Source organism: Macaca fascicularis, chromosome 20, assembly GCF_037993035.2.
Source record: "Macaca fascicularis isolate 582-1 chromosome 20, T2T-MFA8v1.1".
In the NCBI taxonomy this organism is placed as follows: Eukaryota; Metazoa; Chordata; class Mammalia; order Primates; family Cercopithecidae; genus Macaca; species Macaca fascicularis.
In genome coordinates this window covers 45350130-45366558 of record NC_088394.1, presented here as the reverse complement: position 1 = coordinate 45366558, position 16429 = coordinate 45350130, and the positions used below count along the sequence as shown (strand labels likewise).

Sequence of the window (16429 nt, the reverse complement as noted above, 5' to 3'; positions counted from 1 at the left end):
ACCTCTAGGAGGTGAAAGGAGTTAAGTTTTTTTGGGTGTTCAACTGAAGATCTCTGTGAGACCCTTTTCCACACTACAGCAATAGACTAAAAAAAAATCGACTCAGCTTACATAGAATGCAATTGTTTTGTACAATTATTTTGCTTAAAAAGTGAAAAGGGTTTTAGAATTGTGGTTTTGAACTTGTTAATTTATTTTGATTTTTCAGTTTTATTCTTATATTTTAGAGTCACAATTATTATTATTATTATTTTCTTTTTAGATCTCAAGCATGTTTAATGGCCCCTGAAAAGAATCTATAGACCCCACACTGTTTATGGGGTAAATCAAGCCCCTGGGTCTGGGATGGAAGAACCAGAGTGTGGGGTTTCAGAGAAGGGTAGTGGGGAAAAAGCCACTTGCCCTGGAGCAACTAATCATTGGGCCTTCCCTGGGATGTCCCCAGGAAGCACGCCTCTGGCCGACCTCCACCGGCTTCCCAACCCAGGCTGCGGGGGCGGCTGCGAGTCCCCCGAAGGTAAATGACGGGGCGTCAGCGGGGTCCCTGTGTCAACTGCATGATGGCTTTCAGTCCTGGGGCTGGTGGCTTCCTGTCTCACTGCTGAGAACAAGGCTATTTCAGGATCTCGCTGCTTCCTTCTGTGCCGGGGAGGGCAGGATGGAGGGCAGGCAGTGGAGAGGAGGCGGAGGCCTGGGTCTACATCCACCAGGTGTTTCAGAGGCAAACTTCTTTTTTTTCCTCCTGTTTCTGCTGCCCACTGCTGGTGGAATGGGTTTGTCAAGTTGGCATTACTTTCTTTGAAATGCTTTTTATTCACTGTTTTTGGAGTAAAAAACAAAACTCAGTCATATCCCTACTCAAGGTGTGGACAGTTGCCCAATACGGCAACATCTTCTGTAGTAAAATTCACCTTCAAAAGTCCTGATGGGTTCTGAGAATTTCACTTATTTTGTTTGTTTGTCTCTTGGGTATTTTAGCTGTGGCTTCCCCATCCCTGGGGCGGTGGGGATGAGGGAAGAGCGACAGGGTCAATACATGGGCCTCTGCGTGCCTATCTCTCTCCCTCTCTTTGTCTGCATTCTCTTAGCTGAATATGGGTAAGATGGTTGTTTGTGGGAGTCAACCCCATTGTACTTCTGCACAGCACGTTTACTGCTGTTGGAATACTTTCACACGCGACACACTAAGAATTGCTGTCTCCATTTCCCGTCTCAGGGTGCTGAGGCTGGGAGAAGGGGACCGGTTTGTGCGGGGTGCAGGATGAGTGGCTGGGGTTTGAAGCAGTGTCCCCACCCCCATGCGTGGGTTCTTGCCGTTGCCCCACGTTTCCCCTTGGCCTTACTTGAGATTCCTGGATCCCTGTGGAGGGGCCTAGGAAGGGCCCTGATTGACTTTTGGCCCCAAACCGTGACTCTCTCCCAGCGGTGGCTCAGGGAACTTTAATGATTTAGGGCAGCGCTGCTTAGCCGGGGGCAATTTTGTTTCTCAGGGGACATTTGGCAGTGTCTAGAAACATTTTTGGTTTTCACAATTGGGGGTTGCTACTGGCATCTAGTGGGTAGAGGCTGTTAAACACCCTGTAGCCCACAGGACAAGCCCCTCCTCCCCTGCAACAAGCAATTATCTGGCCCAGAATGTCAACAGTGCCAAGGGTGAGAAGCTCTGGTTTAGGGGAGTGAACTCCAGGTGGCTCGGAGCCATTGCCACATATTTCTTGCCTTCTTCTAAGCACTCGGTCCACGATGTTCAGCAAGGAATCACTGAGCACTTCCCATACGCGTGGCACACTCCCAGCTAGGCTGCCTGCCTGCGTCATCTCCTTACATCCTCAAAGGCATGATAAGGTGGGTGAATCTCTCCATAGGACACATGAGAACATGAGGGTTTAGAGGGTGTCACCATTGGGTGTCCTGGGAGGTAGGCTCTGGGGTGGATATTTGTATGCAGAACCAGCCTCTGTAGGGAGAGAGGGACTCAGGATGGGGCAGAGAAGGAGTTGGGCCATGATGCAGTCACAGCAAAGGCCTCTGTTGATCCCCTGGGAGCCCTGGCATGGCTGTGATCATTCAGAGATGTTCCAAATTGGGGTGAAGAATCCAGGCTTTTCTACCAGCCCCCAACATTAACCATTAGATGTGGCCACCCCAGGGTGGGGGGGTGTCAGTGTGTGAAGCGTCTCTCGGCTGAGGGTAAGGCTCTGAGAGGGGCTCAGCCAGGAGCAGAGCCATCAGCATGCCTAAAGCCCCTGGAGGGGAGTTGGGAAGAGCATGGTGTCCGCTGTAAGGGGCTCGAGTGCTTGCCCAGCTTTGCTCCCTAGCTGGGCTGCCATCCCTCCCTCATGGTGGCACTGGGAGTCTGTGGAAACAGAGGCCTCCTAACCCAGGGCTGTTCTCTCTGGCAGAGTACCATCAGCATTTCTTAACCCCAAAAGCCACAAACTGGCAGCACCGATTCATGCTTTGCGTAGCACTATTTTTAGTGAGTTACCACTGTTCTAAAATAAGGAGATTTTTACATAAACTTCTGAATTCCTAAGTTTCATGGAAATATTGGGAGACCTGGCCGTGCTGGGACACTTTCTGGCTGTGCGGGAGGGGTCCCTTTTGCAAAGTAGGTGTGTATGTTGGGGGGTGTCTCACCACTCCATTGTACGCCTGACCCACCACCCTCATTTACTTATCCATGTCATGAGTCTTACTCCCTGCAGGGGCTACTGTTGGAGCCTAGTTCTTCTGTGCTAAGCATTGGTGTTTCTCTCTTCAACCAACAGGGTTTTGCCTGTTCTTTGACCTTAGGGCATTTCCCTTTGCCCTATTTCCCACTGTGTCCTTTAAAGAAAATCTCAAGAATCATAGAGATAGCTTCTCAATGAAAACCAACGGGAACAAATCCGGCCTTTGTTCCAGGACATCCTGCTCTTCCCGCTGGCTCTGAGGCTGCAGGTACGAAAACTGTCCCTGCTCAATCCTCCCTCTCGGAGTGGGCTTTGGTTTTTGTGGGCAACTCCATTGTTAAAAGCCAGCCCTACAATGGGACGAGGACAGTTGACAGGTTTCTGTGCAAGTGTGTTTCCGATCGCGCAAGGTAACAGCTTCATTACTCGGTGATGAGTGACCCATATTTCCTAACATGATTTCCCTGCTGTAACTCAAATTGAGTTCATGTTATTCTAATGATATCAGTTGACCTTGAGAATTAGACCAAGAAGCCTGGGGTTATTCTTCCAACTTCCACTGCAGATTCTTGTGATGTGTTTGGAAACACAATCTACTCCTCATCGCCCTGAAGTGGGCAGGGGGAAAATAGAAAACAAAGATCCCGACCTGCTCTGATTTTTAGAAAATACATCTGGGCAATTTCCGGCAATGGGAGGCTCTTTCCCTCTCAGTTCTGCTCCCCCACCCCTGCCTCTTCCCCAAGATCCTGGATCTCTCCTGTCAGGAAGAGTCCTCCTCTAGGTCCTATGGGGGATCTCCTTGCTACAGTCTCCCCTTGTCCCACCACCTTGCTGGGTCAAGCTCCAAAAACAAGAGCAGACAGCGCTTCTCTAGTTCCCTCATTGGCTCCTCATTACCTGCTGGTAAAGCCCAAACTCCTAAGCCTGGCATTCAAGGCCCATAATTCATGATCATCTTCATCCTCAAATACAGGATCGGAGCTGATGGATCTTTCCTGCCAGCACAACCCCTGAAAGTGCGTGGCACAGAGGGACTGCACCCCTTGGTACACATCACGTTTTTTTGTTTGTTCTTGAGACAGAGTCTCTCTCCGTCACCCAGGCTGGAGTGCAGTGCTGCAGTCTTGGCTCATTGCAACCTCCCCCTCCTGGACTCAAGTGATTCTCCTGCCTCAGCCCTTCAGTAGCTGGGATTAAAGGTGTCTGCCACCACACCTGGCTAATTTTTGTATTTTTAGTAGAGATGGGGTTTCACCATGTTGGCCAGGCTAGTTTCAAACTCCTGACCTCACGTGATCCTCCTGTCTCGGACTCCCAGAGTGCTGGGATTATAGGCGTGAGCCACCTTGCCCATCCCACATCCGTTTGTGTACTTCTGTGCCTCTGCTCAACCATCCTTTCCTCCTGAAACATCCCTGACCACCTCACTCCTCTGAGCTGTGCCAGCTCCATTTACTTCCATTTACTAGTTTACTAGACCTTTCTGCAGCTTGGATTCTGTTCTGTTGGGATTATTGCTAGGAACAAGACAGATCAGGTCTCTATCTGTAGTAAGCTTCCATTCCAGGAAAGGAAAAAGGTAGTAACAAAGAAAACAGATAAAAACTAGCAGGGACATCCCAACGTGATAAACTTTGAAGGAAATAAGTAGTGATGTCTTGGGGAACTTGGGGTAGGGGGCTGTTTTCCTTGGGGGGTCTCAGGGAAGGCCCCTGAGAATGATGTTTGAGCTGAGACCCGAAGGGTGAGAGGCAACAAGCCCTGCAGAAAAGTGGGGAAAAGGAAGCTTAGCCCCAAAGCTCTGGGGAGCGAAGGGCTTGGTTGTTCTAGGAACCGAGGCGGGGAGGGCACTGTGCCCACCAGAAGGACTGTACTGCAGGCCACGGGAAGGCAGCAGAGGGAGGCACTTCCACCTGGAGCCCCAGGATGGATGACTGGGCTCAAATCCACACTGGGTGGCTGTGTGACCTTGGCAAGTTATCTAACCTCTCTGTGTGTCAATTTCCTCATCTGAAAAATGGGGGTACTTTATAAAGAGTACATGAGTTCATATTGTACAGTGTTTAGAATTATGTGTGTATGTATTCATCTGAATTGTCCAGGAACTTGTACATATTTTATTTAGGTCTTCATTTTTGCAAATTATAACTAGAGCTAACTACAATTGGAAGCCAGCAAGCACTTGTTCTTGGGATGGAATAGAACAAAATAAAGAGCTTGGATGTGAACCTCAGGAAATCCAAGCTGGCTGAACCTTGCCCAAGTCCCAGGCCCACTCTCTGGATACCGAGTGGGAGAGGATCCTGCCTGGAATTTCTGGGGACAAAAACCATTGAAAAGAGCCCTGCAACATACCCCCTTCTCAGGAGGAACAGCCAAGCACCCGTTTGGGGAGGAGAAGAGGGTGATTTCACCAGGGCCAGTGGGGAGTGTGTGATAAGTCAGGATACAATGTGGCTTGAATCTTTGCCCTTGTTGAACGGGAATAGGAAATTAAGCATTCAGACCCGGAAACCCTGTGTCTCCCGGGATTCTGCTCCTTTGGAAGACAGCACCTCTCCTAGCACAAACGGAGAGGAAGCAGCTGATGGAGCTGAAAGAAAAGGCATTCTTGGGATGAAGGAAGATATAAGATTGGTAGGGGGAGAGATGAGAGGAGACACGTGGAGGGAGAGAGAGACCGAGAAACAGAGGAATGGAGAGTCCCAAAGGAGTGTGTGTGTGTGTGTGTGTGGAGAGAGAGAGAGAGAGAGAGAGAGAGAGAGAAACAGGAGACAGGGACACACAGATGGACAGACAGTGAGAAGTAGAGACAGAGAAAGATGGAGACATTGATACAGGCAGAGACAAACATAAAGAAACTGAGAATAAAAGACCTTGGGGCACAGAAAGAGAGACAGGAGAGAAGAAAACTAGACACAGAGACAGAGCAAGGGAGAAGGTCAAGCATGAAAAGTCTCAACTGGACCCCTTTGTCTACAGCCATTTGCCTGAAATAAAGCTCACACTGTCTTCCAAGATTGTGTTGGGAAAAAGTTTTCTTTTGCGGCCACTTCCAGCACACACTCTCCAGCAACTCCTCCTTCCCCCAAGCATGCACTGGTACCTTCATGTGCACGAACAGGGGCACACACTCACCATGCCCTAAGGCACATGTCTGCGCCCACAAAACCCAGGATCATTGATTCCCCTGGGTTTCGTGCCCTTTTCTGTCGCATCTGTATTTGAAACTGTTTTGCTCGAGTCTAGAGAGTATGTGCCCTCACCTTAACAAGGCTTGGAATGTTATCTTTGATTTTAACAAACAATAAGCACGTGGATCCTGGATTCTTTCCATTTGCCTTCAGTCCGGTTTTGAACCTAGTGGCTGGGACTGTCCTCTTCAATAGGTGTCCCCTGTTGCTGGCGGGCTCAGCTGCCACCACCGGCACTTCTCTGTTTCTGGCTTCTGGAATTTTTGCAGTAGATTTAACCTGAGGTTGGTTCCATGGGAAGCCCAGAACCTGGGTTACCACAGTAAGGCTAGGCCAGATGGGGAGCAGCCCAGGTTCTCTAGAAGCTAAGAACTTGAAATCATCCCCTTTCTTCAGGTTTCTCACAAAGGTTGCCCAGGCACCCTTCTGACCTTCACTCACCTCTGTCCTGACTCCTGATGTTGACTATGACACTGAGGGGCAGGGGACAAGGAGCACTGTGGTAGTTGTGGACTGGTGACTCTGCCAGCTTTAGAAATGTCAGATCTGGGGGAAACTGGATCATAATACCAATTGCCAGTATCAATGAGGCCTTAGTGTCCTAGATACATCACATGTACCCTTTTATGTAATCTTCACCAAAGCTCCATGAAGTGGGCACTCTTACCATCTCCATTTTACAGATGCAGAAATGGAGTTTCAGAAAGGTAGAGGCACCGGCCCAGTGTTACCTTGCTCTGATTGTAAAATCCATGTTCCTAAGCAGTCTACGTTATAGTGACTTTTGATTCCCTTGAGGATTTCTTTCCTCAGAGGATATTTGCAGGAAGATTTGGGAGCCCCAGTCACTGAAGGACTGTGCCTTCCTTATTCCAGCTGTTGGGCTGTTTTTCAAAAATGTGCTTTTGTAAAGTGTGTTCATGACTATTATCTTGTCTGGCCCCCAGGAAATACCTGTGGAGTAGGTCAGGGTGCTATGTCCATTTGAGGGATGGGGAAATCAAGGCCCAGAAAGGGCTGCCCTCTGAGTGGAAGGAAAAGCCTGAGCTTGATAAAGAATTTCTGTGTCTAATCCTCTAAGAAGACCCTGGGATCAGGTGATGGTCCCAACACTGTGCTGTGGGCATCTAACTGCTCTGCCCAAAACATTTTTAATTTTTAATTTTTTTTTTTTTGAGACGGAGTCTTGCTCTGTTGCCCAAACTGGAGTGCAGTGGCCGGATCTTGGCTCACTGCAAGCTCCGCCTCCCGGGTTCACACCATTCTCCTGCCTCAGCCTCCCGAGTAGCTGGGACTACAGGCGCCCGCCACCTCGCCCAGCTAGTTTTTTGTATGTTTTAGTAGAGACGGGGTTTCACCGGGTTAGCCAGGATGGTCTTGATCTCCTGACCTTGTGATCCGCCCGTCTTGGCCTCCCAAAGTGCTGGGATTACAGGCTTGAGCCACGGCGCCTGGCCTTTAATTTTTTTTTTTTTTTTAAGGAACATGCTTCTAAGAGTCTCAGTGGGATTGTACTGAGGCTGGGCCTTGACATCCAGGCCAACTGTGGGCCTCCGTGCCGGTGGTGGAAGCTGGAACCTGTGCTTGGGCTGAACTTGAACTCATTTCTTCTTCTTGGTAGGCTGTTGGCTCCAGTAGGGCAGGGGACATGTCTGCCTTGTTCAACAAATTCTCTTCTCAGGGCTTTGCATATGCTGTTCTCTTCTGGGACTTGTCCCCACCCCTCTCTGGTCTCGCCTTGTTCATTCCCACTGGGCTTTGACATCTCGGATGAAAAGCTGCCTCCCCTAAGCCCTGGTCTACACTAGGCCTCTGTAATAAGCTCCCCTAGCACCTTCATCTTTTTCTTCACACTCTTCTGGGTTGAAATGATGCATATGTGTGAGCATTTGCTTAGTATCTAGCTTTCCTGTCAAAGTATAGCCTCGTGAGGTCAGAGGCCGTGACCGTGACCTCAGCATGATGGGGCTTGGTTATCATAGGTCCCATGGAAGCCCTTCAGTAAGGACTTGTTGGCAGAATGAACTACAGTCCCTCCAGCCACTGATGAGTGGAGGTGGGTGGCGTGGAGGTGGGTTGCATGAAGGTGGGGGACGGGGCGGGGATGGCATCCCATGGGAGGTCAGTGAGTTTGGGGCATCTATAGCTTGGAAAGCCAGTGCCCCATATTTCTAGCTGTCGGGCCATTTTAAAAAAATGCATTATTATTACTTTGTTGGAGATGGGGTCTCACTCTGTGGTCCAGGCTGGAGTGCAGAGTGGCACAATCATAGCTCACTGCAACCTGAAACTCCTGGTCTCAAGCAATCCTCCCATCTCAGCCTCCCGAGTAGCTGGGACAACAAGCACATACTACTATGCTCAGCTAATTCTTGTATTTTTTGTAGAGATGGGATCTTGCTATGTTGCCCAGGCTGGTCCCAAACTCCTGGGCTCACTCAATCCTCCTACCTTGGCCTCCCAAGTAACTAGGACTACAGGCATGGGCTGCTGTGCCTGGATATGGTGCTATTTTAAAGGGAGAAAATGAAGATATTTGGTGAACTATGTGTAGCTGTTCAATCTTCCTTCCACTTTCATCTTCTCTAGATCTTATCCTGGGGCTGCACCCAAGCCTGGCCCAGCTCTAGGATGTTCTGCTCTGTGAAGCCCCTGGTGAACAACACCCTCCAGTCCTGTTCTATGTCTCCTAGAATAAATCCCAGCTCCCCAGCATGCCTGTAGGGTCCTCACCCTCACTGATATCATCTTGTGCTCCCCACCCCACTTTACTCTAGAAAGGAGCCTACTTTCTGCTCCTCAAATATGTAGAACTTGTTCCTGTCCCAGGACCTTTGTACTTACTGCAGCCTCTGCCCCCATCTTTGCTTGGCATGACCAATCTCTTATTCTGTAAGAGATCACGTTTTACTTCCTCAGAGGGGCCTTCTCTGACCGCTCACTGTGGAGAAGCCTCCCTCTCCCCACCACACGCCACTCTATCCTGTCTCTCCATTTATTGCCTATGCTACCCTCTGGAGCTCAGCTTGCTTATCAATTCACTTGTTTGTACTCTCATGAGAATGTGAGCACCATGAAGGCAGGGCCTCTATCTGTGCTGTTTGCTGCTGCATCCCCAGAGACTAGAAAAAGACCCGGAATATAGTAGGTGCTCCAAGAACACTTGTAGGATGTGGATAAATGAATGAACAAGATCTGATTCTAAAGGGGCAGTGTAAGATCTTGAGGTTTACACCCGTTGGAGGCACCCGCAGGTTAAATTCACCACCCCTCCCTTCTCTTCCTTTTGGTGTTCCTCTTTGAGTTTCCCTTGTCTGTATCACCCGTGAGAGATGAGTTCCTCAAGAGAAGGTGGTGGGGCCACCAATCATTTATTTAGCTCACCCTCCCGCAGTGGGTCAGGCATAGAGGAGATGTCTGAACTGGGGATCTGATAGCCCGGTTGGTGAGATTTCCTTGAGAGGAGCCCTTTATAGGGGAACCAGAGTTCAGCAGCCTGCTGGTAGGTCCCTCACTGGGTAACCAGTGCCCTCTGCCCGGAAGCAGCTCCTTCTCAAGGGCCCTGAAGCCCTGAGTGGCAGTAGGCCTGGGCATGAGAAGTTCTCAGCCTTGCGAGCCCTTGTCATTGAAAATAATCACCCATCAAGGCTGTGAGCTTGCACTGGAGGTGAGGTCCTTCGGGGGTGCAGAGATCGGGAGAGCATGATTCCTGCCTTCAAGAAGCGGTTACAAAACAACACCACACCAATGAAATATCCAGACAAGCAAATGTATTCACAGAACAAAGGACTGGAAGGTTAGACATCACATTGTTCATATTAACAGGTGAGTTTTTGTTGTTGTTGCTTACCTACATGTAATAAAATGAAGACACATGATCTGGGCTACCCGAAACAGGCTTTGTTTGTGTGTTTGTTTGCACATAGCATAGCCTGTGGTACAGGGCAGCGTAGTCCCCTCCTAAGAGACTGGTCATACCATGCGTGCAGAGAGCCAAACTTTCAGTGGAGGGGGACTCATGGGGGCGACAGAGTCCCTGGAGGGCTCCTAGGGCAGGCGGGCTTGGAAGGAGGAGGGTTCTTTGTGTAGAGTGGGGAGGAAGCATCAGTAAGGAGAGAAGCAGAGCTATGGGGAGTGTGTTCTTGTCAGGGCACAGTGTGCATGCCATGCTGGTCAGAACCGTGCTGCCACTGGGCAAGATGGGGCTGCATCTTTTCTGTTGTGGTGCGTGCATCGGCTGCGTTTTTATTTGTTTGACTTCTCTCTGAATGGTGAGCTTCTTGGGGAAAGAGCCCAGTTTTATTTGCTAGTGAATCCTTAGTGCAAGGCACAGAGTAGGGCTGATCAAATACCTTGCATGAATGGATTAAACAAACACACAAAAATAGCTGGTTCCAGTTGAACAGCTGGTTAGCACCTGGTTACCGACTCAGCTCCAGCGGTTCTTCCACATTGCGACCCGTTTGTGAGGGAAGGCATCCTCGGAGCGCTGGTGGCTGGCGCCCGGCAGCCCGACACCTGGTCTGACGGAACTGATGAGATACTCTGGCATCCAGTGCAGGTTGCCCCTATGATGCCGAAACCATCCATCACTTCAGCTGAGAAAGACACTGAAATGGCCAAGTCCATTTGCAGTGCAGGGTAGATGGAACAACTGGTGCTTTCCTCTTGCCATTTGGCTGGTTGTGTTGGGTTGTTCCCTAGACAGCCCCAGGGTGGCAGGGCACTGTGCCCCTGGCTTTTCTCCAGTGGAAATGGATAGCGGAGGTTTCCCCAGGAGAACTCTGGGTGGGCAATGGGGTGCCCCTGCTACCTCTGGGAATTCTTGCTCCAGCATCTGCAATACCACCCATCTTACAGAAGAGGAGCCGAGGGTCAGAGGGGTTAGTCACATGGATGGTGTAGTTGAACTGAGACTTGTAGCCAGTTCCTTCCATTGCAACCCATGTCTCAGGGTGCTGAATTTTCAGAAAAATAATATGGTCAGATATTAGGCCAAAATGATGGGGCAAGTCAAATCTGAATAACCAATCAGTCTATCCCAGACTCAAGCCCTTAGATGTTTCATGCTCGGTGGGATGTGGTTCAGAGCAAGCCCTGGAGGCTGACCTTGCCTACCTGGTTCAGAACCCAGTTAAACCCTTTAGAAGCTGTGTGCCCTGGGGAAACTTACTCACCTACCTGTGCTTCAGATTCCTAACTGTGAAAGGGACCTGTTCCAGCCGACCTGATGGATTGCTTCTGGATTAATGAGATAAGCACACAGCACTGGCACAGCAGCTCTCGCACACATGGTTCTAAATCAGAGCTGAGCGGCAGGCGTGTACCGGACATGCAGCCCCATAACGGAGTGGGTAGGACAGCTCACACGTGGGGGCCCTTGTGCGGGCAGTCACGGTGCTGCCGTGGGAGAGTGCTGGGAAGTGTTCCGTTTAGAGTGGTGATGTCAGGATTCGGGATGTTGAGGGCAGCACACCACTGTGGGAACGCCGACCTGGAGGATGGCAAGGGTGCTGTGTGGAGCTGGAACCTGGGATTCACAGACTGGCTGAAAACTGGACAAGGTTTATTGCTATTATTATTATTTTATTATTTTATTTTATTTTTTGAGGCAGGGTCTTGCTCTGTCACCCAGACTGGAGTGCAGTGGCTTGATCACGGCTCACTGTGACATCCGGGTGTAATGAAGGGAGCAAAGACCACCTGGCAGCCATCGAGTAGGCCATCCAGACACACACGAAACTCCTGTTTGAGGGATCTGAAGTAAACGCATGCAGTCCTCGCTTGCCGAGGTGCCCTACTGATGCTTCTGCATTGTTCTGCTTTTCTAATAAAACTTCCATTTTTCCGCTAGGCGCGGTGGCTCATGCCTGTAATCCCAGCACTTTGGGAGACTGAGGCAGGCAGATCACCTGAGGTCTGGAATTCAAGACCAGCCCGGCCAACATTGCGAAACCCCATCTCTACTAAAGATATGAAAATTAGCTGGGCGTGGTGGTGGGCGCCTGTAAACTCAGCTATTCAGGAGGCTGAGATAGGAGAATTGCTTGAACCTGGGAGGCAGAGGTTGCAGTGAGCCAAGAATGCACCATTGCAATCCAACCTGGGCAACAAAAGTAAAACTCTGTCTCAAAAAAAAAAAAAAAGAAAAAAGAAAAAAAATCTTCCCTTTTTCAAAGCTGTACTGTTGTTGGTAAATTATTCTTACCAACCTGTGAGTCGACTACCTCCTGATGTAGCCTCCTGATGAGGCTCTGACACCTCACCCAGCATCTGGGACTACAGGCACACACCACCATGCCAGGCTAATTTTTGTATTTTTGGGCAGAGATGGGGTTTCACCATGTTGCCCTGGCTGGTCTCAAACTCCTGGGCTCAAGTGATCCTCCTGCCTCAGCCTCCCAAAGTGCTAGGATGACAGGCATGAGGCACCGTGCCTGGCCTGAATGGTTGCTGTTTTATTTGCCCTCACTCTCACTCAGACAGACATTTGACCAGCTCCACATGTTAGCTGTCACGGGGAAGACATGTTGTAAATGCCAGCCTGGCAGAGAAGTGCGTCATCAGAGAGGAGAGAGGGACATTAAACAGTGAAGTACATTTTAGTGGGACGATGACAGTGCTGGAGATTTGCGTGGTGGGGACAGGCTTGGAGGGTGGGTGCTAATCCGCTGTGTGTGTGTGGTGGTGGTAAGGGAGGGCTTCCTGGAAGAGATGACATCTGAGCTTAGTGTTAAAGAGTAAGTAGGACTTATTCAGGGCACACGGAGGGGATGGTGCGTGCTAGCCAGCTAGAGAGGCTGGCATTAGGGAGGCACAATGAGACAAGGGTCCTGGCTTGTGCAGATGTGTAGGCTGGGGTGGGTGAGTGAGGTTGGTAGGGATCCCACTGGTGGGGATCTTGCAGGCCTTGGTGAGGAGTTTGGGTTGTGTCTTGGGCGATGGGGAGCCTTGGTAGGTGCAAACACATCACCCTCGCCAGATGTATATTTTTGATAGTTCTCACGCACTGCCAAGATGAGCTATGGTCTGTACTGGGTGGCAGACGGAGGGAGTGGGAAACAAGTCTTGAGAGAAAAGTAAAGGTTTTCAGAGGCTGTAGCCATGGTTCAGGAAATAGTGGTTGGTAGCTGGAACTGAGAAAGTGGAGGCAGAATGAATAGGAGGGGAGTTGGGGGATGGATGTAGGATGTTGCATTCACTGAGTGGGATGTTCGGTTGCTGAGATGCTACTGAGGAAGAGTGACATGTCAAGGACAAAACAACTTGGTGAGCTAATGGACAAGGGGCCAACAATGGAGATCTGGAGTGCAGCAGTGGGGCAGGTCTTGTGGTACCCATGAAACATCCAGATGAATCACTCAGAAACAACTAAACATATGAGGTAGAAGCTTGAAGGATAGGTCTGGGCTGAAGATCTGGACCTGGGGATCATTGAGAGAGAGTGAAACCAGGGAGCAACTGAGTGAGAAATAGCAGGCCAAACACAGAATAAGGGCAGCAACATTTGCAGGATGGGCAGAAAGAGAGGAACAGCAAGAGTGGCAGCCCAGAAACAAAGAAGAGTGGTGCAATGGAAACCATGGGAATTCTGCATCAGTCAGGGTCTGCTGTGTTGTGCTGCAGTGACAAACAGCCCCCAAATCTCAGAAACAGAGATCGAGTAACATAACCATGTCAAGACAGCTTCTGCCTTTTTCCAGGGCCCAGGCATGGTGCAGCTGTAACCCAGAGTCTCTGGGTTTTGGTTTTTCGGGTACACACTGTGAAAAAAATACCCACTTGCAACTGTCACACCTTGACTTCTTGCTGTTTCAGAAAAGTTCCAGGAAGAAGCCCAGCCCTGGTAAAACAAAAACTGGTTGGATGCAGAAATGCCTGAGTTGGAGGTGATCTTTGAAGAATTACCCATATATCCATACTAAAAACCCTGCCCAGAAAGGAGCTTACTCACTGTTTTCTATACATGTGACTTATGTAGAAGCATGATCTGCAACTGCACCTGCGCTGACTTTACTCCACCTCTGCATATGATGACTCAGCTCTCCAGCCCAACACAGCCCAGTTTTTACCTGTGTTCCAGGAGGCACTGCTTTGCGAACTATCCCTTGTGTCCATCTTACTTGTTGTAAGTCATAAAATTCCCTTGTTAAGTTCTCCTTGGTTGTGGTCATTGGACTGTCACCTACCAAGCGAGAAAGACCAGTCATTGTGTGGGTAACATAGCTTCTCCCTGTGATGCCATATGTTTCATGGCAGAGGTAAAGTGGCAATCACAACCATGCACTGCTTCTTGAGACTTTTGCTCCAAAGTGGCAGATGTCACTCCTGCTCATATTTTATTGACCAAAGCCAGTCCCAGGTCAAACCTGGGGTCCACAAGACAGGGAATTATAATCCTTCCCAGAGTGGGGGCACATATGTCCTGCACAGACATACAATTGAGCACAGGTACAGAGAATGCAGAAGACAGGAGAGACCGGCAGAGCAAAACGTAGCCGAGACAGGGGGATGATAAAGATAGAAAAACCTTGTCCAGGGCTGCAATTGGCGGATCTCCACTGGATTCACTGAGACCAGGCTGGATAGTGTGGTGTCCCTACTGAATCTCCACCGGACTCACAGAGAGCAGGTTGGGTGGGGTGATGTCCCCACTGGATCTCCACCAGACTCATTGAGAGCAGGCTGGGTGGAGTGGTGTCCCCACTGCAGCAGAGACAGGCAAGTAGCCAGGGCAAAGACTGCAAGAGTCATCTGCTCTTTTGGGAAGTTTGCAAGGTGAAGAAAGATGGATAAGGAGGGTGGTAGCTGGGAAGAAATGCTGAACAGGAGAGGGATTTGAATGATTCTCTTACTTCTGTGTTTTCTTTCCAACCAGACACATCTATGTGGCAGAGGGTAAAAGTGGCCCCAAATTCTTCCCCATTCTGTATTTGTAGCCATCCAAAAAGACCTTGGAGCTCCTACTGAGAGGGAGAGTCATTCTCCACCTCTTTAACCAGCTGGCCCTTTGATTTGCTTCCACCAGTGGGCCTGGGTGAACCTGACCCAAGAACCTGAATAGAGCTTGTGCTTGGGGCTTGCCCACTCCCTGCTGTTGGAACCGTGAGACAACCTGTGGTCGAGCCTGGGCTAGTTTGCTGGGTGATAGCAGACCTGTGTGCCAGGGACTCCTTTCCAGCCCTACCTTGCCCCAGTCGACAGCCAGCCGACTCTACAAGTGGAGCCGCCCTACCAACCTGTGGCCTGTAGCAGACCATAGAGGCAGCCCAGCCAAGCCCAAAAGACCTGCCCTGTTGAGTCCAGCCCAATGAGCCAACCTCTGGAATCGGGAGCTAAATAAATACTTGTTTCAGGCTACTGCGTTTTGGGATACTTCATTTTGCAGAAAAAGCTAAGTGATATAGCCTGTGTAATCCAGGTGTTTCATGATGAAAGATTATCTGTGAATTTTTACTGGAGGCCTGAGCTCACCAAATTTTCCTTTTTGATGTCTACTATGGTAACTACTTTAGGGTAGGAGCTGCCTGTTACTTCTGTTTCTTCAGTCCCTGACCTGGAGTGTGGCCTGTAGTAAGTACTCAGTAAATGTCTGTTGAAAGAATGAGTGTTTGAATTCCATTTACAAAACACTACCAGACTATGGACTTTGGGTGATGATGTGTCAGTGTAGGTCCATCCATTGTAAGAAATGTATGGCTGTGGTGTGGGTGTCAACAGTGGGAGGCTGTGTGAAGGTGGGGCAAGAGGCATACGGGCACTCTTGTTGTACTTTCTGCTCAATTCTGCTGTGAATCTACAATTGCTTTGAAGGATAAAGTTTATTAATTAAAAAAAAAAAAAAAGACGACAAAACCACCAGCAGAGTTTTCAGCTGAGTTTGGGAGCTGGGTGGGGGAAGTGATTGGCACAGGCTCTGCAATGCTCATGGACAACAACAGGGCCATTCTTCTGTCCCAGTGCAGAGCCCTGGTCACCCTCCAAAGTCTCTATCCCATACATAACTTTCACCCAAGGGCACCAAGATGGCCCTGCAGTCACATTAAAAAGATGATGGATATGAATATTTTATCTTTTCTCCCTTCTTGTCAAAACCCACAATATTGCTTTCCATAAATCAATTTCACTCGCGCACTCTGTCCGGGGTGCAGCATACCTTTATGTATTTAGTCTTTGATTTGGTCTCTGGCCTGCCTTTATGAACAGCCTGACTCTCAGAGACTCTTCAGAGCAGGGACATTCTGATGGTGAGTGGGTGGCTCCCTAAGTTGAGCGACTTCTCATCAACTTCATTGCTTTTACATTAAAATAATCACTTCACCTGGGGAAGTGGGGGCTGAATGTTAGCTGCTTAATTGCACCCATCTTTCAGCCCTCTTCTCAGAGACTGATTCCAGGGCTTTCTTAGCATAATACATGCTGGGGTCTGTAAACGCAGAAAGCGGCGGCCTCTCAACCAGCACAGCAAAGCCGATTGATGCATTTCTCCTGTTAAATTTACTGGCTTTATTGAAAGGTCTTTTGGGAGTTGCTTGCTCATTAAATACACCAAATACA

General features: G+C 49.4%; 1 long non-coding RNA gene across 1 annotated transcript; it reads left to right on the top strand.

Moving 5' to 3' along the window:
* The first annotated feature begins 2779 nt into the window (after positions 1-2779).
* Positions 2780-15183, top strand: LOC123570582 (uncharacterized). The gene is made up of 3 exons (XR_006694857.2): positions 2780-2943; positions 13691-14000; positions 14751-15183. It is a non-coding gene; the product is annotated as an uncharacterized lncRNA (long non-coding RNA).
* Positions 15184-16429: the final 1246 nt, after the last annotated feature.